General features: G+C 39.0%; 1 long non-coding RNA gene across 1 annotated transcript; it reads right to left on the bottom strand.

Annotated features, from left to right (window-relative positions):
- Positions 1-1981: 1981 nt before the first annotated feature.
- Positions 1982-19162, bottom strand: LOC135984127 (uncharacterized). The gene is made up of 3 exons (XR_010602036.1): positions 19085-19162; positions 5433-5535; positions 1982-2967 (listed from the first exon to the last, which is right to left on the bottom strand). It is a non-coding gene; the product is annotated as an uncharacterized LOC135984127 (long non-coding RNA).
- Between the last annotated feature and the right edge of the window lie 5256 nt (positions 19163-24418).

The following is a 24418-nucleotide window of genomic DNA, read 5'->3' as shown; positions in this document are numbered from 1 at the left end:
GGGAAGAACAGTGGGCCATGATTGATGGAGCAGAGCCTCCAGATCACTGCCAGAGAGAATGTCACATTTGGTGAGTCCATATACTCTGGTGACGTTGCAGGGGCAGGGGCCATGGTAAGAAGTGATCCAGAGAGCAGGTTTGGAGAGCACGCATCCACCCTAGGCTGCATATATGACCTGCGCGTGACAGGGCCATGGGATGAAACCTGGTGGAACAGGGAAGGCCCGGATCAGGAACCAGGCCAGGGGCCAGAGCCAGACACAGTGTCAGGGGTAAGGCAAACAAAGAATGACTCGAGGATAGGGCAGGACAGGATGGGAGTAGACAGAAACCAGGAGCAGGGAGGGAAGCAGGAACTGGGAGCAGGCAGGAATGCAGGGCTCAGGAGTCAGGTTAGCAGGAGGGGTCCATAGTAGCAGCCAGTCAGGGATTCCTTTAGTTGGTCACATAACTTCCTTTTGCTACTTTCTGCTTGGGGACCCATGGGACTGGGTTCAAGGCCCACAATCCTTCTCATGATATCCCTTATCTTCACAATGCCACAGTGGAAAAAAACCCTTCATGCGATCATCGCCTACTGTAAACTGCACAACATTTGTGAGGATAAGGAAGAATATTTCCATCCTGAGTGGAGTCGGGACAAATCTGGTTTGTAAACTCTGTACAGGTATCCCACACATGTGTGTTGGTCCTGGGTCCCAGCTGGCACGGGAAAGTAGGGATTCCCCAAGCAGAAATTGTGAGTCACTTCAGCCTCAGTACTTGGGCTCTTGACAGCACCTGGTCAAGCTCCAGGTAGAAGGGACATATACAAAGAGCCTTGTGAATATTTTGGTCTTGCTGATCTCAAGTACTTTATGCATCCCAGCACTGGCACAGAATCTGCTGAATGTGTGCCTGCTGCAGCCTCCATAAAATGTCCTGGAACAGGTGAATATTCTGGCTGTTCCAGCCAAAATCATGGAGGATGGTGAATTATATTCAGACATTGATCAGCCCCTGGGTATACGCAGTGGGGCAGGCATCCATTGTCTTGGAGCTGTATCCATTGTCACCTGTATTGATCTGTAAAGACTGCAGTGGAAAGCTGTTATGATGTGGTTAGTCCAGCACACAACTACCAATGAAAACAAGGGGACAAGGATTTTTATTGATCTGGGTAAAGCTCATGCAGGAAAGGGTTCAGTGCACTGTGGGAATGAGGGTGTCAGTCCATTGAAACTCAAGACTTGGTACCCGCCCCTTGCTCGGTCCACTCTGCAGACTGGCAAGGATACAGGGCTTTGCCACTGCCATACCTCAGGTATGAACTTTCACCCCGCAGGTACACTGGCTTGCTTGCCCTCTAATCACCTTGAGACATGTGTTTCAGGGGATTCAGTGTGAACAACAGGGGGGTTATGGCACAAACCCACACATCGATATGTGTAGAGTCATTAGTGTAGATGTGCTCTAGAGTCTCATGGATTTTATTTGCCTTTTTGGCTAGATCTTTGAATAGAAGTTTGCAATGTGCAGCTCCAAACACCCTTCTGAAGTTGATAACAGAAGTTGGTAATAGAAAAGTTTCATACTGTGCAGAAAAATGTATCATTTTTATTATCTTACGTACTTTTGCATGTGCTTGTTAATGGAAATTCATATTTCTTTTTCAACCTTTGATCTGATGAGATAGCCAGTCTCTCACTGCATAAGGTAACAGGAATAATCTATTCATACTAATTAATTACCGGTTAATTTCCTTTTTCATTGCCTGTGCAACACTGTAGAGTAAAAATATTTGTCAGATGTACCCATACGTTGATAGATACAGTTAATCAGAAACATAATTAAGAAGTGTTGAGAATTTAGATAAAATGAGCTTTTGCTTCATAAAAGCGAATGATAGGCAGTTCAAAGTATGAGAAAAAAGCACCAGAGGAAGTTAAAGAAACTAAGCTGAATGATCTTTACCAGGCTGTAAAGCGTAAAGCATTTATTTTATATACTGTACATTGGACAGAGTGAAAAAATGATCTCTCTACAAATTGACAATTCTTCTATTGCTGATGAGAATTGGTTATGCTGCCTGGGTACTTAGAAAAGATACTTTGCTCAACTCCAGAGATGTTTACATCAATTCAAGCTCTTCCAGTAATACGTAGTAACTTATATCGGTTGATTGATGGAGTAATAGTGTTCTTTTCATGGCATAAAGCCATTGCATAAGGCCAACTCTTACTTTCTTTTACATAAACAATACATTGAAAAGAAAATTCTACTTTTAAATTGACTTCCTTCTTTTTAAACCAAGTGAGAGATGACATCAGATTCAGAAGGAATAGGGAGATGTTGCTGTGGATCAAATGCTCGTGGGGGTGAGTTGCTGTAGGTTAAATCCAGGTCCCACTGAAAATAGTAAAACTCCAAGTTTACTTTAATGGAGCCATAATTTGGCCCTAAATCTTTAGTAAAGATAAACATATCAGTTGAAAGTTTTCCTTTTCTTTTTTTTTTTCTTTTTTTTTTTTTAAATAAAAAGAGCCAGATTATCAGCCGTTGCAACTCAAAATAGTTACATTGACATCAACACCACACAAATTTACACCAGTTGAGAATCTGGTCCAGTGATGGGTGAGTGAAAATCAAAGAGAGGTAAAAAGTTAATACTTGATACAGTATAGCTCTTCAAGTTTATATTGAAAAGAACGTTCTCCTCTTATTTATATAAGGAAGTTGTAAACTATTGTATCTGCAAAATATAATGTAACAAAGTCATACATGGATTAACCTATTTTAATGTGATTTGTTTAAAATGATGTGGTATGAGAGAAGAATACAATTTTAGAGAGAAACTCTGCTCTGTTACACCCGCGTAACTCCAATGACTGCCATGGAGTCTCATGGAACTCACTGGTTTGCTGAGAGAATTTCATCTGTCTTCCATGTCTCATCTGCCTTCTATCTCATACCTTGGTGACCAGGAGCTAAAACATATGAATGGGGTTTGTAGGGAAGCAGATACAGTAACTCCTCACTTAAAGTCGTCCCAGTTAACATTGTTTCATTGTTACATTGCTGATCAATTAGGAAACATGCTCATTTAAAGTTGTGCAATGGTCCCTTCTAATGTCCTTTGGCAGCTGCCTGCTTTGTCCCTCAGTGGTTTGAGCATTGGCCTGCTAAACCCAGGGTTGTGAATTCAATCCTTGAGGGGGCCACTTAGGATCTGGGGCAAAATCAGTACTTGGTCCTGCTAGTGAAGGCAGGGGGCTGGACTCGATGACCTTTCAAGGTCCCTTCCAGTTCTAGGAGATGGAATATCTCCATTAACTAACTAACTAAAACTAAAAATTGCTTTCAATTCTGTCTTGTGGTTCTAATTCAGGTATTATTACTGATGCATTGTATGATTTACCAATCTGTGAGCCATGGTGAGTAAATGGGAATGATAATTATCTGTAACTCCCGAGGGTGTGACAAATCTTAATTCAGTAATAGTGGTAGCAGCTTTTAAATCTCTGGATGGTAGATGTTATAGAAATGCTAATTACTAGATGCCTGCCTTTCTCGTTAAACTAGAAGTGAAAGGATCTTTTAAAAAATCATAAATCTACATTCAAGGTAGTTTATATATATGATGGGCAAATGTCAAAAGTTTTGTCATTTGGGTTTTATTCAGGTTCTTAGCCAGACCTAAGCCTGCAAAAGTTGATTGGACCATCTAATGAGAATTGGCTTTATGAAATATCCAGCATGAATGAATTTAGACATACTTTGTGCTTTTAAGCACTTCTAATTCTGGCTAGAACATTCATACGCAAAGGCACATCTAAATGAAAAATATCTTTATATTCAGATGATATATTGTTATGATCTCTGCTGTAGAGTCTCATTAAACACAGTATGCAGCTCCTCCAGATGACATCGTTATCTTGCCATTCATTTGGGTACCAAAAGGGATCATATATTTAGGCATCAAAATTTACCATGAAGTATCCCACTTGTTAGAAGGAAATCTACTTGCTGCTGTGAAGCAGATTGTACAATCATCTATCAGCTATTAGAGCCAAAGGCACAGGGGGTAAGCCCGGCCTTCCAATTACCTTTCAATGGGACACCAACAGATCAAGGTTGGGTGCCAAGCCCAACAGCCTCTTCCCGTCCTTCTCTATATGGGGAAGAACAGCAGCAGCAAAGAGGAGCTTGCAAGAGACAGACTATGGATATCTACAGATCTTCAAGGCTCCTTCCTCCAAGTGGCCAACACTTGCTATAGTCAAGGGTTTGGAGTGTAAATCAAGACATTTCAGCCAGCCTGCTCTCAACAGATTTAGAGGGATCCAGATGGTCCAGTGCCTTCCCCTGCTTTCTCTATATTCCTGACATCATTCAGTCACTTGTCTCAAAAAAATTGGACTATGGATATCTTTTATCATTTGCTGTGTTGCCACTGGTTCTTGGTCCTCCTTAACCCCCTGCTACTTTAGTTCCCCAGCCTTCTGCTCAATGAGCTTTCACCCTTTTCTGCTTCCTCCCTTTCCCCTTCTATCTCCTGATCATGCAGCTTTTTGCTGCCTTTAACCTCTTCCTACTCTTTATCAGCCAATCCCTTTCCATCATTCCCTTCTATCTTTTCAAGCCCAATGAACATTCCCCAGAAGAAAAAAAACAATTCTCTTTAAAACTAAGTTTCTATAACAACATAATTGACTAAGCATCCAAGAACTGCCCTATGTAGTGTGACATGGAAATTCCACAACTCTGCCTCAGCTCCCCTCAGGACTTCAGTGGTCTAGTATTGTGGTGACTGGGCCTTCTATCCAGGTCATGCTGTAGTCCCACCCATTCTCAGATATCCCTGTCCTTGGAGTCCCAAATAATTCCCACCACTACTGACAAATCACATATACCCAACTGAAATATCTTCTGATCCTCCTGGGGTTTCTCTTCAGTCCTAGTCTCTCTAATCAATGAACAAGAAAAAAAATCTAATCTTCAAACCACTCCCACCTCCAGTCCTCCAGAGGCCTTGATATTTCAGTCTCTCTTCCTGTTCTTCTCAGTCCTCCCTCTTATTTACAAGACGCTGACTCACAAGGCCCTTCCCTTTAAATCCTGCCCCTTCCAAGGGAACACAACAGGAACAAATCCTCTCCTGCATTTTTTTGGGGGGGGGAATCACCTTATTCCTGTCTCTTGCTCTCTCTCTTCTCCACAAGAGGGTACAAGACCTCCTCTCTCCAGGGTCATCTTCTCTTAACTGCCCAATACTGCCCAATTTAATTTCCTCCCTCAGACTACCACACCCTCTCCAGACGTACCAGGTGAGACTAATGGAGCTCTCCAGTTCCAAAGTTAACCTCTTCATAGCCTGTGTGGTGTTTACAGTCCCATCACAAACATTGATAAAACTGTATTTACAAAAAGTAAAGAAACTCCTCACCCTAACCTTTTTGCCTGTATGCTGTATTCCTTCTGCCCAAGTTGCATCTTTTCTTGCTTTTTTAGACTGTAAACTCTTAGAGGCTGGGACTCTGTCTTCCTGCATGTGTCTGTAATATAAATAATACAGCAAACAATTAATAGCTATGCCTCTGTAGAAGAACTAGTTTATAAGAAACGTACAAATACAAAAACATTCCAGTCCAATGAAGGATCTCAGCATGGTACACACAACTGGAATTTGATGATGGATTAAAAATAGTTTGCCTTGAGAGTACAAGTCTTGGATAAACATTAAAGCACAGAATGAAGGAATATATTCAAGAAAATGAGGACTAAGGGTGAAATCCATTGCACCCACATAAAACCTGAGTTTTTGGGCTCTAGGTAGGTAGAGAGTGTAGCGGTTGGGAAGGTGAAATCCATCCTCTGATCAGAAACAGTGAACTGGGCTGCTGTAAAGCCCTAATATGGCTACAATTCAAATCAATGGACTGGAATTGTTTATAGATTTATAGATTCTAGGACTGGAAGGAACCTTGAGAGGTCATCAAGTCCAGTCCCCTGCCCTCATGGCAGGACCAAATACTGTCTAGACCATCCCTGATAGACATTTATCTAACCTACTCTTAAATATCTCCAGCGATGGAGATTCTATAACTTCCCTAGGCAATTTATTCCAGTGTTTAACCACCCTGACAGTTAGGAATTTTTTCCTAATGTCTAGCCTAAACCTCCCTTGCTGCAGTTTAAGCCCATTGTTTCTTGTTCTATCCTTAGAGGCTAAGGTGAACAAGTTTTCTCCCTCCTCCTTATGACACCCTTTTAGATAGCTGAAAACTGCTATATTATATACACTCCTATATATATATATATATATATATATAAAATTGTTATAGGAGTGTTCTGTAAATAGTTAAATGCAATAGCTAAAATGCCAGTAGCTAGCACTCAAAAATACATAGCATAGTTCCTGGGTTTTGCAGGACTAATAGAACTTGTTGTTGTGCATTGCAAATGGCTTCCTCTCTGCAGCTCTTAACATGGAGCTATTAAAAGGAACAGCACTCTTTTTCTTGGCGCACCCTCATTCTCCCACATCACATTTTGAAGTCTCCACAGTGCCTACAGAATGCACAGTCAGATATCACTCAATCCAACCCACACCATCCCCTGTGAAACTTATAAATGGTATTGGGACCTTGAACTGGCTCACCACAGTTAATTTTTTCCATCTTTTTTTCTTTTAACATTGATTAATTGTTTAGCTCATAAAAGAGCAGTGTGCTGACATACAATTGAGTGGCCATAACACAGCATTGCTGTAAATAATTAATTTGGTATGAAATAAAAAAGAAAGAAAGAAAAGGAAATTTAAAAACAAAGAAGAAAAAAGTTATATGTATATTTAAGAAACATGGAAGTTGAGTTACTGTTTACTTCTACAAATGGGCAAAGGTCTAAAGAGTTTCTTAATTTTTTCCCTCTCAAACCAATTCACCCGTCCCTAGTTAAGTCTCTCTTCCCTCACCTCCCCGCCTTTCACATTAGTACTTCTCTAGAAAGGAAGCTAATTTGGTTTGTTGCCCTCTTTATAGCTTTACTGAATCAACCCTTTGTCCTTTGATTTTGTATTCAGAAGGGCAGACTCCTTCTTCAGTTGAATCTTTTTTAAAAAACAAACAAACAATCAATATTTCAGAAATTTGTTAACAAAAAAACAAGATTTTAGAATATACAGTATGCTGATTCCAGCAACTGGCAAATAAATTTGGTTTCTGCCTTACCCCTTTACATTTTCCTACTATGTGTGCCTATTAAACTCTGTTATCAGTTTCTAATGAAATTCAAGTATACATCAACTTTCAGACTAAATGCATCAGAACTGATTAGTGTGTATTATGGGCACACATTTCACTTTGTCAATGGCTTTGTTAATTTTTTGCCTGTGTAAGAACTATTTAATTTACAATTATGAAACAGATAGCCTAGAGTTAACTCATCCCATGAATTTCTTTGAGTTTGCCAAAAGAGCTGGAAGGCAGAGTTCTTATTAAATGCTAAGACTCTGCCTTCAGATCCTGTTTCAAATAATAATTTCAAACCCTGAGATCACATAGCTATCTAAAAAGCAAATTAATTGAAATGAACAAAACAGCATACACTTAACTATTCCTCCGTGTAACATTCTTATATGGTGCATACTCATTCTCTTAATTTCCTCTCTAGATGGAACCTAACAGTCAACTAAAATTACCTTCATCAGGAAGTGGAAACTGGCCCAGATGGCAGACTTCTCTTAGTGTCATCTGAGCTAACTTACTTGTTTTTTTTTTCTGTTAAATTCTTTGGCTTCAAACTTTACTACTGTAATTCTCTTTAATTATCTAGCTTAGTACTTTACTATTGCAAGCAAAGAGACTGGAATAGCAGAAAACAAGTAGGTAATATTTAAGCAGACTTCTTCCTAGATGCTGCAGGACTTTTCTCTGGTTTCACATCTCTAGGAAGCACTATAAACCCAGACTATAACACTTGGTCAGAACTACTGAAAAAAAGTGCTTTAGTAGTAAGCAGTATAGTAGTAAATTACATAAGAACGTCCATGCCAGGTCAGACTAAAGGTCCACCTCCAAGTATCCTATCTTCCAACAGTGGCCAATGCCAGATGCCCCAGAGGGAATGAACAGAACATGTAATCAGGTGATCCATGCCCTGTCACCCATACCTGGCTTCTGGCAAACAGAGGCTAAGGACACCATTCCTGCCCATCCTGGCTATTATCCACCGATGGACCTATCCTCCATGAATTTATCTTGTTCTATTTTGAACCCTGTTATAGTCTTGGCCTTCACAACATCCTCTGGCAAAGAGTTCCACGGGTTGACTGTGCATTATGTGAAAAAATACTTTCATTTGTTCATTTTAAACCTGCAGCCTATTATTTCATTTGGTGACCCCTAATTCTTGTATTATGAGAAGGAGTAAATAACACTTCCTTATTTACTTTCTCCATACCAGTCATGATTGTATAGACCTCAATCATACCCCCCCTTAGTCGTCTCTTTTCCAAGCTAAGAAGTCCCAGCCTTATTAATCTCTCCTCCCTCAGAAGCTGTTCCATACCCCTAATAATTTTTGCTGCTCTTTTCTGAACCTTTTCCAATTCCAATATACCTTATTGGAGATGGGGCAACCACATCTGTATGCAGTATTCAAGATGTGGGTGTACATTGATTTATATAGTGGCAATATGATATTTTCTGTCTTATTATCTATCCCTTTGTTAATGATTCCCAGTATTCTGTTTGCTTTTTTGACTGCCGCTGCATGTTTAGTGGATGTTTTCAGAGAACTATCCACAATGACTCCAAGATCTCTTTCTTGAGTGGTAACAGCTTTAGATCCCATCATTTTATATGGATAGTTGGGATTATGTTTTCCAATGTTCATTACTTTGCATTTATCAGCATTGAATTTCATCTGCCATTTTGTTGTCCAGTCACCCAGTTTTGAGAGATCCTTTTGTAGCTCTTTGAAATCTGCCTGGAACTTAACTATCTTGAGCAATTTGGCATCATCTGCCAATGTTGCCATCTCACAGTTTACCCCTTTTTCCAGATCATTTTGAATATGTTGAATAGGACTGGGCCCAGTACAGACCACTGGTGGACACCACTATTTACCTCTCTCCATTCTGAAAACTGACCATTTATTCCTACCCTTTGTTTCCTATCTTTTAACCAGTTACCAATCCATGAGAGGACCTTCTCTCTTACCCCTTGACAGCTTACTTTGCTTAAGAGCCTTTGATGAGGGACCTTATCAAAGGCTTTCTGAAAATCTAAGTACACTATAACCACTGGATCCCCCTTGTCCATATGCTTGTTGACCCCCTCAAAGAATTCTAGTAGATTGGTGAGGCATGATTTCCCTTTACAAAACCATGTTGACTTTCCCCAACAAATTATGTTCATCTGTGTGTCTGACAAGTTTGTTCTTTACTATAGTTTCAACCAATTTGCCTGGTACTGAAGTCAGGCTTACTGGCTTGAAATTCCCAGGATCACCTCTGAAACCCTTTTAAAAATTGGCATCATATTAGCTATCCTCCAGTAATTTGGTACATAAGCTGATTTAAATGATAGGTTACAGACTACAGTTAGTAGTTCTGCAACTTCATATTTGAGTTCCTTCAGAACTCTTGGGTGAATACCATCTGGTCTTGGTGATGTATTACTGTTTAGTTTATCAATTTGTTCCAAAACCTCCTCTAGTGACACCTCAATCTGGGAGGGTTCTTCAGATTTGTCACCTAAAAAGAATGGCTCGGGTTTGGGAAGCTCCCTCACATCCTCAACTGTGAAGATCGATGCAAAGAATTCATTTAATTTCTCCACAATGGCCTTATTGTCCTTGAGTGCTCCTTTGGCATCTCAATCATCCAATGCCCCAATTGGTTGTTTAGCAGGCTTCCTGCTTCTGATGTACTTAAAGAAATTCTTGCTATTACTTTTGAGTCTTTGGCTAGCTGTTCTTGAAATTCTCTTTTGGCCTTCCTAATTGTATTTTCACACTTCATTTGCCAGAGTTTATGCTCCTTTCTATTTTCCTCACTAGAATTTAACTTCCACTTTTTAAAGGATGCCTTTTTGACTCTCATTGCTTCTCTTACTTTGTTGTCTAGCCACAGTGGCACTTTTTTGGTTCCCTTACTATGTTTTTTTTTTTTAATTTGGGGGTATACATTTAAGTTGAGCCTCTATTATGATGTCTTTAAAAAGTTTCCATGCAGCTTGCTGGGATTTCATTTTTGGCGCTGTACCTTTTAATTTCTGTTTAACTAACTTCCTCATTTTTGTGTAGTTCCCCTTTCTGAAATTAACAACAGCAACACTGTTGGGCTGCTGTGGGGTTTTCCCTGTCACAGGGATGCTACATTTAATTATATTATGGTCACTGTTACCAAGAGATACAGCTATATTCACCTCTTGGACCAGATCCTGTGCTCCACTTAGGACTAAATCAAGAATTGCCTCTCCTCTTGTGGGTTCCAGGACTAGCTGCTCCAAGAATCAGTCATTTAAGGAATCAAGAAACTTTCTCTGCATCCCATCCGGAGGTGACATGAACTCAGTCAATATGGGGATAGTTGAAATCCCCCATTATTGAGTTTTTTTTTATTTTAATAGCTTCTCTAATCTCCCTGATCATTTCACAGTCACTATCACCATCCTGATGAGGTGGTAGGTAATATATCCCTACAGCTATATTCTTCTTCTTCTTCTTCTTACTATCCATAGAGATTCTATGGTACGGTTTGGTTCATTTAAGATTTTTACTTCATTTGATTCTATGCAGTCTTTCACATATAGTGCCACTCTCCCACCAGCACAACCTATTCTGTCCGTCTGATATATTTTGTACCCTGATATTACTGTATCCCATTGATTATCCTCATTCCACCAAGTTTCTGTGATGCCTATTATATCTATATCCTCATTTAATACGAGGCACTCTAGTTCATCCATATTATTATTTAGACTTCTAGCACTGGTATATAGGCACATTAAAAACTTGTCACTTTTTAGCTGTCTGCCATTACATGATGTAATTGAATGGGCCTTTTTTTCATTTGACTGTTTCTCATCAGATCCTGTTTGTATTTTATCATCTTCCATCCTCTCCTCCTCACTAGGACATAGAGAATCTCCATTAAGAGATCTTCCTCTGAGGGATGTCTCTGTCTGTATTGGATGCCATCTAGCCCGAAAAGGCTTCAGTAATTGAAAAATACAAACGTTTGGTCCAAAGATTACAGGAAAGAGGAAAATTGCAGATATGAAAATTACAAATCAATAGACAATACAATTGACTCTCAGAATATTATGGACTTTCAAAATATAAGAAAAATAAATTCTGACTAAGCAAGGAAACATAGAAATCCCAGAGACATGGAAGAAAGTGGGTAGGATTACAATGGTCCCAGGGTCATAACATTTTTAGAAATAATAGTACTCAAGGAAGTTCATGCATTTAACAAGATCATTCTTTAAAAAGACACTTTCTAAGGCTTTATCTACACTGATGATTTGCTCCAAATGTCAGTCACCAGTGTAGCTGCACCAGGATAAACCCCTAGTGTAGAAAAGGAAAGCCATGGCTTAAATTGGTGCATCTTACCCATTTCAAGGAGATAGAAGTGCTGTAAATGATTCTTGGAAGATATTTTGGCTCCACAGTTCCTGCCTAACCCATCCCACATATCCCATATGGAACCCACAAGATGTGAAATTAAAACCAGCCAGCCCCACATGGGTCCTTTCAAAGCATGTGAGGAAAGGAAGGGGAGTAAAAGCTGGTTATGTTTCATAAATTTCATATATGCCCCATGCTGAGTCCAGCAGATGTGACAGGGGTCTGCACTTTATTTCGCCAGTCATACTGGTTCCTGCATTTTGAACATTTTATATTTCCTTTTGGCTCAGAGTTTACAGTTTTAAGGATTTCTCCAGATACACTCTTTAAAGAGATCATAACTCATATAGTCACACTAGCCAAGAAGAGTGACCTTACAAGACATGATCCAACATTTAAAAGGTATTTCAATGGAGTTTTACATTGATTTAATTTCCCTCTGTAATATATTGGGACCATCTATATCCCAGTCAAACACCCTATGTAGAACATGTGGAATGAGAAACTCTTGATACAAAAATTGATGGCAGGTTAGACATCATTGTGGAACTTGTCTCCTATATGTGTTATTTCTCAATAGAATTACATTAAACAGTTTCTGTGAATTCAAACAGATGAGTTTGCTTTACTGCAATTGACACAGCTTGGCACAGAGCTTGTCAAAAAAATAGTATTTTTTTCCATTGAAAAATGTTGAAACCAAAATGTTTTACTGAAGTGTATCTGTTTAGATGATAATTTCATCAGGAAGTATTCTTAGGTCAAATATGAGGGAATAAAAGAGAGAGGGAGAGAGAGGTTGACCCCAGAATAGTCAGTAACCTAGTGATTAAGAATACTCACCTAGGATATGGGACACTGAGGTTTGAGTTACTGCTCTGCCTGATTTAGAGTGACAGCGGATGAAAAACTCTGCTCTGAATCAGACAGAGAGGGACTTAAACCTACATAGCAGGTAAGTGCCATAAACATTGAGCTATTCACGTCATTCTCTATTGTGCTTTTTTCCTCAAGAACATGACTAGAAGGAACCTCAGTAGGTGATCTAGTCCTCTCCCCTGCACTCAAGGTAGGACTATGTAATAACTAGACCATTTCTTACAGAGATTTCACAACTTCCCTAGGCAATTTGTTCCAATACCTAATGTCCAACCTAAACCACCCTTGCTGCAATTTAAGCCCCTTGCTTCTTGTCTTATCCTCAGAGAAGATTTTTTCTTCCTCTTCCTTCTAATATCCTTGTATGTACTTGAAAACTGTTCATGTCCTCCCTCAGTCTTCTTTTCTACAGACTAAACAAACCCATTTTTTTCAATCTTTTCTCATGTTTTCTAGACCTTTAATTTTTTTTTTTTTGGTCTCCTCTGGACTTTCTCCAATTTGTCCACATCTTTCCTGAAATGTGGCACCTAGAACTGGACACAATATTCCAGTTGAAGCCTTATTGGTGCAGAGAAGAATTTCTTCTCACATCTTACTTAGAACACTCATGCTAATACATCCCAAAATGATGTTCGCTTTTTTGGCAACAATGTTACACTGTTGACTCATATTTAGATTGTGCTCCATTATAACCTCAGATCCCTTTCCGCAGTACTCCTTCATAGGCAGTCATTTCCAATTTTGTATGTGTGCAAGTGATTGTTCCTTCCTAAGTGTAGTACTTTGTATTTGTCCTTATTTATTTTCATCCTATTTACTTCAAACCATTCCCTCCAGTTTGTCTAGATAATTTTAAATTGTAATCCTATCTTCCAAAGTACTTTCAACCCTTCCAAGCTTGGTATCATCCACAAACTTTATAAGTGTGCTTTCTATGTCACTATCTAAATCATTGATGAAGATATTGAACAGAACTGGACCCAGGACTGATCCCTGCAGGACCCAACTCGATATGACCTTGATAGTGAACCACTGATAACTACTCTGAGAATGGTTTTCCAATCAACTTTGCACCCACCTTATAGTAGCTCCATCTAGATTGTATTTCCCTAGTTTGTTTATGAGAAAGTCATGCAAGACAGGTAAAGGACTTATCTAAAGTGAAGATATACCATTTCTACCACTTACCCTATCCACAAGGTTTGCTACCCTGTCAAAAAAAGCTAGTAAGTTGGCTTGACAGGATTTGATCTTGAAAAATCCGTGCCGACTGTTACTTATCACTTTGTTATCTTCTAAGGGTTTACAAATTGTTTGCTTGATTATTTGCTCCACTATCTTTCCAGATACTGAAGTTAAGATGACTGGTCTGTAATTCCCTGAGTTGTCCTTATTCCCCTTTTTATAGATTAGCACTATATTTGCCCTCTTCCAGTCTCCTGGAATCTCTCCCATTTTCATGAGTTTTTGAAGATAATCACTAATGGTTCAGATATCTCCTCAGTCGTCTCCTTGAGTATTCTAGGATGTATTTCATCAGGTTATGGTGACTTGAAGACATCTAACTTGTCTAAGTAATTTTTAACTTCTTGTTTTCTTATTCTAACCTCTGATCCTACCTCATTTTCATTGGTGTTCACTATGTTTGATGTCCAATTGCTACTACAGTTTTTGTTGAAAACTGAAACAAAAAAAATAATTTAGCACTTCTGCTATTTTCACATTTTTCTGTTATTGTCTTTCCCCCATCATTGAGTAACGGGCCTATCCTGTCCTTGGTCTTCCTCTTGCTTTTAATGTATTTATAGTTGTAATGTATCTAATTTCAAAAGTGTCATTTCCCTTCTGCATCAAAAGACAAATTTCAAAACCTCAAAAAATATTTATGAAAAAGAGTTTCTGTTTTGCTGGAAATACAAGTGAACAACAAGCAAATCATAGAAAAAGTCACTAGTTTCATAATCAGTCAAGTTTTGAGTGGTTTCTAGTTTTGATCCCAAAGCTTCACATAACCTATTCTCGCTCCAGTGTTGGAGTGCGTTTCTTACTATTAATGATAGGCCTTTTGAATGCTAGTGGTTTCTTCTGAAGTCCGTACACATCCTTTCTTCATTCCTGTGGACGGTTTTATTATTTTGGGGCTAATGATAAGCAAACAAACATCTAAGCATATTCAGTGTAAAAAATGGTCTCATAGCAGACACATTTAGGGAGCTTTTACTTCTTCGATTTAAAACTTAAATTGTTCCTCTTCCCTCTATGTCATTTATAGGATATACTATCACAGTTTGTTTTGTAATCCTTTTATATTTTGGTCTACAGTGGAAGGTCTACCTAGAAGTATGACTGCAATTTGTTTTATTCTGTTCGTGGAACATTGTGCATGCTATATTATTATCATCTTAGTATATATTATAGTTTGTTTTTCAGGTATGATAGTATTGACAAGAGGATGAAATGGAATCTCAAAGAAATGGAACTGGAGATTTTAAAGTAAAGATGCAATTCAAAGCTCCCTGCATTGTTCTAGCTTTTTGTGATGTCACAATGCTTACAAAGGAAATACTTATCTTAAACTCTGGATATGGCCTGAAAGTATAGGATGGACTGATTTCAAAATTGATTATTTTAAAATGTAAATGTATTTCTAAATACTTTCTGTTACTGACTGGGAGCTTTATATAAAGTTTTCTTCCTTGTGTCTGAAGAAGGGATTTTTCCCTTGTGTCCGAAGAAGATTTACAGTGATATTTTATCATGAGGTAGTTTACATTTTCCTTTTAATTTATGATTCAGGTCTTAAGAAATGTCGGGTCCATAGAGTCCAGAGAACTCTATGTATAGATATATACAATGAAAGTATGGTCTGGATTCTGTATTAGTATCCAACTGTCTAGAGGCCCACTTCTGAAGAATTTCTAGACTATTTTTTCTTGTTTTGTTTTGGTGTCATCATAAATGATATACACAATGTCGAGGTTTATATATTGTGTCAGGATTTCCTTTGAGATTGTACAAAGACATCCTATGGCTCAGTTAATTTAGAATCCGTGGAAAGGTATTACACAAACTAGCTCAAGAGGACTGACTAGTGTAAGCTACACCAGAATAACTCTCAGTAAGAAGTAACCCTCCCAACTTTAACATATCCTAAATATGAGATTTTCATAAGCAGAAAATGTAATAAAAAGGTTAGCTTTAAGATGATGCAGTAGATGACCTCTCAAGATCCCTTCCAGCCCAACATTTGTACAGTTCTCTAAGAAAGATCTCTGGTACCAGAAAGTATGGCTAATTTCAATATTACACATAAACACACAGAGAGAACTTTCAAATGAACAAAATATCTTATATACCAGGAAGCAACCCAAGGCTATTCCTCTCCAGCTCAAATAGATGAAAAGCTCTTTCAAAGCAGAAATATGTCATGTCCTTTAAATAAGTGTCAGTTTTCAAAAGTGACAGCTAGGAGTCATAACAATATATTGTAGAGGTTACACTGGAAATGCCTATTTACACAGACAGATTCAAGTTTTTGTGGAAAAAAATATTTCCTCACTCTTTCTTTCTCATTAGCTAAAAAATAATGACATGTGTTGATGCCCAGAGCTAATCCAATTCTGGCATGAAATTAAATGCTAGTAGCAGATCATTTAATCATATATAATGTAAAAATTATTTTATGGTCACATTTACCATCTTGCAACACAGCTGAAATCCATAGCTATCTAAAACCATTTGAAGAAACTATTGAAAGTATTATGCTGTGTTTGAATACAATTAATATTTCATATCAAGTCCCTCTAGTCAGATGTGCAGTAATATGCTAAAAAAAATCATTATTTGCAATTAAGGATCATGAAGAGTAGCCAATATTTCACACAAGATATCTTTGTTTTGATCAGTTTATACTGGTATTACTTTAATGATTATCCCTTCAAAGAGTACAGTAATTTAAGAATGACTGTATTTTGTGTCTCTTGATGTACTTAGCCAGCTGTTGAAACTTGTCCAGATTTAAGACTGTATCATTATTTGGGACAACACTTAGGAATGTGTATAACTTTAAGTATATGCTTAAGTTCTGTCCTGAATAGTGATGTATTTAATCATATGCTTACATGCTCACCTGAATGGGAGACATAAGAAATATAACTGTGGATATCAGTCTGCATTTAATAGCTTCTTATTTGGAAACTATGCAGGAGAACTTGATGCCCAGTCCTCATTATCTCTCAATAGTTTAGATCAGACCGGGTTTCGATAAAGAATCATAATATCTAAGGTTACAGTTTTTGAACATTATTTACCCTCTTTTTTTTGTTTTTCTTTTGGCCTCTCAGACCATCTCTTCTGCCTTGGCTTGGCCCAGTGAATTCAAGTAGTGCTAGGTTAGCCCCTTTGTGATAAATATGAGAATGTACTTTTCTAATTTAAAAGTGGCAATCTAAATTAATAATGTGGTTATTCACTGCCTGACTTGTTTTGCAGAACTACACCTTCTTTGTCTATTTGTATTAAATGAATATCTTGCCTCTGGTGGCACATTAATGAAATGACTACCATGAAATCCCTGTCGAGTTCTAAACCTTCACTTGTAAGTATAACCAACCATAACATAATACAGTGTCTTCAGCTGATAGCTTGATATGAGTTAGAACAAACACGCATTTTGGAAATGGCTTAGCTTGATTCACCTCCTGAAGACTAAGCAAAAAAATAAATAAATATTCTACTGTAATGCATAGTTTTACTGGTGCTAGGACAGGGCTTGACCACCAGCTGACATGGAGTAGCACAGGGATGAGTCTTGCAAGTAAAAGTAAATAGAAGTTTTATTGGAGAAATAAAATAACAGAGTAGAGTAATGGCTTCTGTCCCTTCAAATTATTGGTAGCATGAGTTTGCTGTAACTAGGCTTTCTCAGTTCTCACAACACATCAGCTTTACTTCAGTTACCATAAACTTCAGCTGACTCCTCCACATCACCTTGCCTCCCACCCTGTCTTCTTGCATCATACAGCATTTCTCTTTTGGCTTTATGTCCATACACTACCTCCAACTAGACTTTGGTTTCAAAAGTATAGAAGCATCACTGTGTAGCACATATTAGGACTGACTCTGTTTCTTATATGTTATGCCAATTCCTGGAGCATGTTCCTTTTATTTTTAGAAAAAAAACTAGAAACTTTTGTCAGACTTAAAATGGCTCTTTTAGATTAAAAAAAAACAAAACAGCCAACCAAACACCATATGTCTAGATAACTATAATGTATGCATGTGGTCTGATAATTTCAGTCCTTTTTTTCCCCCTCCAGTTTTTGAACTGAGTTACAAATGTATTTGCCACTGATTTTCATTATTCTGCACTATAGGAGCATTAGGATATTTGTTTCCAACAGATATAGATTGGATGATTTACCTCTTCATTTTTTTTTAAGATACAGCAACAATTAGATGATATGATTTTCATCACTGATTTACTTCTCATGCAAATGACATTGTATCATCAGTTCTGGAAAAAACTGCCATCAGTATGATGCCTGCAAAGAGTAAGTGACCTTAACAAGTTTTCAAAAGCTTATTTGTTTCACATAGTCACAAAACAATTAGTACAAATAACAAACTTCCTCAGAAGAATAGTTTTATGGTTAAGGCTCTGAATCAGGACTCAGAATAGTAGAATCTGACCTCTGCTCATCTGCAAAAACTCTTCTGTCCTCCAAATAGACCCATTGTATACATCACACCCAAAAAGGTATCCCAAAAGAAAGTAGAGTTTACCAAATATAGATGGAATTATTAAAAACATCCCCAGCCAATGTGGACCCATTTTGGTGTATATAGTAGCACTGCATTTATTGAAAACACTTCCATTGACATTAATGAGAGTTCCACATGAGAGTGAGGATACATTTAAAAGGTTTTTGGAAGAATGTATTGGTTCTCTTGATGTAGCCAATAAGTTGCTGTCTTATTAAGCCTGTTTAATGTGTTTCTATCTGGAGACTGGAACTGACTGTGAAATATGACAATAACTATATCAGGTATTTTATGATTTTGATTATTAGGATCAAAATAGGATATGAGGAATTATGACAAATTTTGTAAGTTAAGTGTTATATGGTAAAAAATATACACGTTGAGTCACCAGAGTTTAGGGAAACATGAATCTTGTTAATATTTTGATGTAGCTCATGTGTCAGAGCTCCGGCTTTGCCTCGGGAGGTCCTGCGCTTCTAGGTGGTTAGGGCTTGCCTCAGAGGTTTGCTGTGACCTTCAATGTAGCCTCTCTCCCCTCCTAGAGGGGAAGGTTACCGCTTACTGATACACCTTCATCATCAGCCAGTCAATGGATTTGGTGTAAGAGCCCTCTTTAGTCCCTGTCTTCCTACTCAGGGAGAATTTGTGTAGAGGTGTGGGGAGGGTTGGGGAGAACTCGGGCCCACCCTCTTCTCCGGGTTCCAGTCCAGGGACCCTAATGGCAATGACAACAGGTAGTTTCCCTATACTAGCGGAGCTATTGCCCTTCCCTGGGCTACTTCCCCAAACGGACCGTCCTAGCACCCTCCTTGGTACCTGACCATGCTTGTCCTCCCAGATCTTTCACTGCACACCTTCTTTCTCTCAGTCTTCCCACAACACACCTTCTTACTCCCAGCTCCTACTAGCTGGCCTCTCTGAAGGGGCTTCCTTTTAAACTAATCCCAGCCAGTTCTAAATGGGCTTCAGGTGATCTGATTAGCCTGTTTCCTTTGATTGCTTCTAATCAATTCTTAATTGGTTCCAGGTCTTATGGAGTCTGCCTGGCTTCATTGCTTCTAGCACCTTCCTGACTGCTCTGGGGCAGCCCCTGCCCTGGTCAGTCAGGGAACAGCAAACTATTCATACAGTGTCCAGTATATTTTCCTTCTATCAGACTCCTGCACCCAAACGGTCTGGGTCTGTCACACTCACTAAAGATGAAGTCCTTATATTTTTCTCCAAATACATGTACATTGCAGTCCAGTCATGTGGCCCACATTCATTCCACACCACCCAGGTTGCAAGCTTTTGACAACAGTAACTCCACATGGAGTCGAAGTACAGAGGAGAAGTTGCCAACAACCTTTAACTTGCCATGGGATCTGGAGTTGCGACTCGGTGGGAGCAGGCTAGCTAGGAGATTAAGGAGCTGCTGCTGGCAGTTCTCCTTTGACACATTGGCTGAATTTTAAAGCTGCTTTCTCCTGAAGGAGGGCAGATGCAGGAGCTTTACCACTCTTCCAAATGTGAGCTTCCTCTCCACTGTAGTTCTCTTTATAGGTGCAGATGTGTGAGAAAATTGTGCTTCTTGCTCTATGCCTAGAAGGGTTGAATTCCCTTGTAGTAATGGTCACTTTACTGACTGTAAATAACAGTTACAAGGGGATTTTAAAAAGTGCTCTGCACTGGCCTAACTCTGCTCCCACTGAAATCAATGGTAAAACTCCCACTGGCTTCTATGGGAGTAGTTTTTGGCCACTCATGAATGCTTTTGAAAATATTTCACTGAAATTCCAGGTTCCTAAGAATCTAATTGTCCCAAAATCTTAAACTTGACGCATAATTCTCTCATAAGAGCCGGCTATACTGGGTCAGACCAAAGGTCCATCTAGCCCACGACCCTGTCTTCCAACGCCAGGTGCCCCAGAGGGAATGAACAGAACAGGTAATCATCCCCTGTCACCCATTCCCAGCTTCTGGCAGTTTGAGGCTTAGGAACACCCACAGCACATGGTTGCATCCCTGACCATCTTGGCTAATAGCTGTGATGGACTTATCCGCCATGAATTTATCTAGTTCTTTTTTGAAACCTGTTATAGTCTTGGCCTTCACAACATCTTCTGGCAAAGAGTACCACAGGATGACCACGCATTGTGTGAAGAAATATTTCCTTTTGTTTGTTTTAAACCTGCTGCCTAATAATTTCATTAGGTGACCCCTAATTGTGTTATGAGAAGGAGTAAATAACACTTCCTTATTTATTTTCTCCAGACCAGTCATGATTTTGTAGACCTCAGTCATATCGCCCCTTAGTCGTTTCTTTTCCAAGCTGAAAAGTCCCAATCATATTAGTCTCTCCTAATAATCTCTACCTTAACATACATTTCATACTGTTCATAGTTGAAAAAAAGTTAATGTAATCATCTCCCTAATTTCCTATTGAGTTACCATACTTAGTAATTAGCTGTTCCAACATTGGAGTTTCAGCAAAATATTAATTATTTTTCAAATAATGCTATATTGAGCTAATAAAATGGAATATCCTGCAACAGGAGAATAATGTATGAGGGAGAATGCTTTGAATTTGAAAGCCAGAACGAGGCCCACTGAAGGAACAAAAATGACAAAAGAAGCACTAGTGAAAGGACAAAAGAATGGGTTCAAACATGATTATATTCATCCAAGTATGAGAATGTTAGCAGAAGATAATTCTGTCCACAGCTAGATATGCCAGTTTGAAAACTAAAAAGACAGCACATCATGTAAGTCACATCACTCTTTGTGCACATAAATATGATCCCAAATGTTATAATAGACGTTAGAAATTAAAATGACCGATTAGATCATCCAGTTCATCTCACTGCCAATGAAGGATTCTTCTGTATAGTACTCTACATTTCCTTGTGCGTTTTACATTTTGCTGACTTCCTATAAGGAAAAAAAAATGCCCTAAAAGCTTTGGAATGAAGATGAGGGGCTTTTTTCCCCAAACAGTTTTGAAGTAAGAATGTAACATGATCATTTCACTAACTAGCTATAATAACATTGTAGTAACCAAACAATAGTTAGAGCATTTGGAAAGTTTTACAATGAAATCTGAAATGGCATGGCTTTTGAAAACTAAGTCTGTGACAATTAAAAAACTATGTTCTATCTGAATGCAGATAGAAAATCTTGGTAAATGACAGTGCTTTCTTTCTCTATTCATTTCTCCTTTATCTCTTGCTGTTCACAAAGATTATAGGAATGGGTTCAGAAAAAGAAAAAAATCTTGCCTCAAAACAAATTTTTATTCTGTGTTATCTTGACTCTTTGATGGATATTTAGCAAAACTGAGGATAATTATGAGTCAGCACGCAAAAGGCCAAATTTCCAAAGCATGCACACATACCTGCCTAACTTGTTCACAGGCATCCCCAGATTTGTATGAGTGTGCACACACAGGTTTTTTATTAATATATGGTGAGCAGAAAAATATACATTTTTAAAAATTCTATTCCTCTGATGCAGGGACACACGATGTCAAATATTTAATTCCAATAAATCAGGCAGGAAGTATTGGCAAATATAGAGCTTGATTCTATTCTTGATTGTGCTGGTATAAATCAGAAAAAAAAAATTGAAGAGATTGAAATTACTCTGGCTAAAGTAATAGAAGAATCAGGACCATAATGTTTCATCCTTCTAAACAGCTGGCTATCAGATTGGAAAAAAATCATTATACTTAAATATCTTCATTATCTTTTAAAATCAGTACTTCAATGAACAAAGGGAAGAGAAAGATAAAATGATACCCGTCAAATCTACTCAAGCAGAGCCCAGAGTAGCACATACATTTACAGTGTTTGAGATTCTACTTTTACTTGGGTTTCTCCTCTCCCTTTTCCACATGTAGGGCCAAGTTCTTCTTTCAGATGACAGAAACTGTTTAAGTCAGTGGAGTCTATGTTGCCTTATCCAACAGTAGAAGATGCTTTATGATTAACAGAATATTTGCTGCATTCTAAAGAATTGCAGTGTAAAAATATCTACTCTAAACCACTTATACTGAAGATCTCTGAGCACTTAATAGAATGAAACAAAAATGAATTTAAACAGAACAGGGAGATTGGATGGCTCAGGGTAATATTGGTATCAATTCTGTGCTTTTTGAAGTCAATACAAAGCTCCCACTGACTTTAACAGTGCAGGATCAGGGTCATAGAGCTTTTCTTCTCTTGTTCATTACTTTGTATCCAGCTCAGGTTGATAATGACTTAAAGTGGTTGGATGTTTTATTTTATTTTTCTTAATATATTTGATCACATTCAAACTGGTGGTATTACTATTGTAGACTTGTGTTAAGTAATACTACTACTAATTAATTTTATTATTATTGTCAAGGCTGCTTCCCCACTCTGAACTTTAGGGTACAAATGTGGGGGCCTGCATGAAAACTTCTAAGCTTAACTACCAGCTTAGATCTGGTTCACTGCCACCATTCCCAAAGCTAATTCCCTTCCCTGGGAAGCCTTGAGAAACTCTTCACCAATTCCCTGGTGAATACAGATCCAAACCCCTTGGATCTTAAAACAAGGAGAAATTAACCATCCCTCCTCCTTCCTCCCACCTACTCCTGGTGGATCAAGATCCAACCCCCTTGGATCTAAAAACAAGGAAAAATCAATCAGGTTCTTAAAAAGAAGGCTTTTAATCCTATCTTCCAAAGGACTTTCAACCCCTCCAAGCTTGGTGTCATCCACAAACTTTATAAGTGTGCTTTCTATGTGCTTTCTATGTCACTATCTAAATCATTGATGAAGATATTGAACAGAACTGGACCCAGGACTGATCCCTGCAGGACCCAACTCGATATGACCTTGACTGTGAACCACTGATAACTACTCTGAGAATGGAAAATAACTTTACAGAGTAATCAAACTTAAAGAGCTCAGAGGACCCCCCTCTAGCCTTAGGTTCAAAGTACAGCAAACAGATAAACACTCTAGTAAAAGGTACATTTACAAGTTGAGAAAACAAAGATAAACTAACACGCCTGGCCTGGCTGTTTACTTACAAGTTTGAAATATGAGAGACTTGTTCAGAAAGATTTGGAGAACCTGGATTGATGTCTGGTTCCTCTCAGTCCCAAGAGCGAATGACTTCCCAAACAAAGAGCACAAACAAAAGCCTTCCCCCCACCAAGATTTGAAAGTATCTTGTCCCCTTATTGGTCCTTTGGCTCAGATGCCAGCCAGGTTACCTGAGCTTCTTAACCCTTTACAGGGAAAAGGATTTTGGAGTCTCTGGCCAGGAGGGATTTTATAGTACTGTACACAGGACAGCTGTTACCCTTCCCTTTATAGTTATGACAATTATAAATGTACACTTCAGAGCCAAACAATAGTTTAATATCAGGGGAACATGTGTTGACCATTGGATGGAAAGAAGAGCAGAGAGTTGGGACTCAGAAGTACCAGTCACAAAAAAGGAGTAGAAATGGAGCTGTGGTATGTGTCCTAAAAGATGCAATGGATGATGAGGTCTATGCTGGCATAGATGATACTCTATGACATTATAGACCCTGGGGGAGGAGAGGAAGGCCGGGACTATAGGAGCTGGGGACACCGCAGCCCAGGCAGACGCCAAGGCAACCCCGGAGGCCTCATAGGGTTTGGAGGCACTGGAGAAAGAGCAGACCAGAGAACCTAGAGGTAACAGGGATGCCCAGACCACAGTAGCAGGGACGATGGCAAGAAGCAGTCCAGGGGAATCAGATGGCGGACTGGTGAGTGAGCCGAAGCCTTGAGTCATCGTGTTTCGGTCAGAGCCTCCCCCCTCTGACTCAGTGGCCCACGCTATGGCCACTAACAAGGCCCTGGGCTGAGGTCCAGTGGAGAGGGAGAGCCTGGACCCCACTGCTGGGGGTGCAACCCCGCCCCCTGTGCCCAGCAGTGGGCGCTAGACCTTACTGCCCTGCTGACAAGGGTGAATTTATTGACTCTTCCCACTAGGCTGCACCGCCCTACTGAAAAGGGCGAGTGTATGGACTTGGGAAGGGAGGGACATAGACATAAGGTATGTACATGTCTCTCCCCCCATTCCCTAAGAGAGGCAGGCACACTCGCCCTGCACAGGATGGGGTTCCCCCAACCCTGTCACACCCCCTTGTTGCTGGCACAGAGGGTC

Source organism: Chrysemys picta, chromosome 5 (assembly GCF_011386835.1).
Source record: "Chrysemys picta bellii isolate R12L10 chromosome 5, ASM1138683v2, whole genome shotgun sequence".
Classification (NCBI taxonomy): Eukaryota; Metazoa; Chordata; order Testudines; family Emydidae; genus Chrysemys; species Chrysemys picta.
Note: the sequence above shows the minus strand (reverse complement) of the source record. Positions and strands in the feature narration are given on the sequence as shown.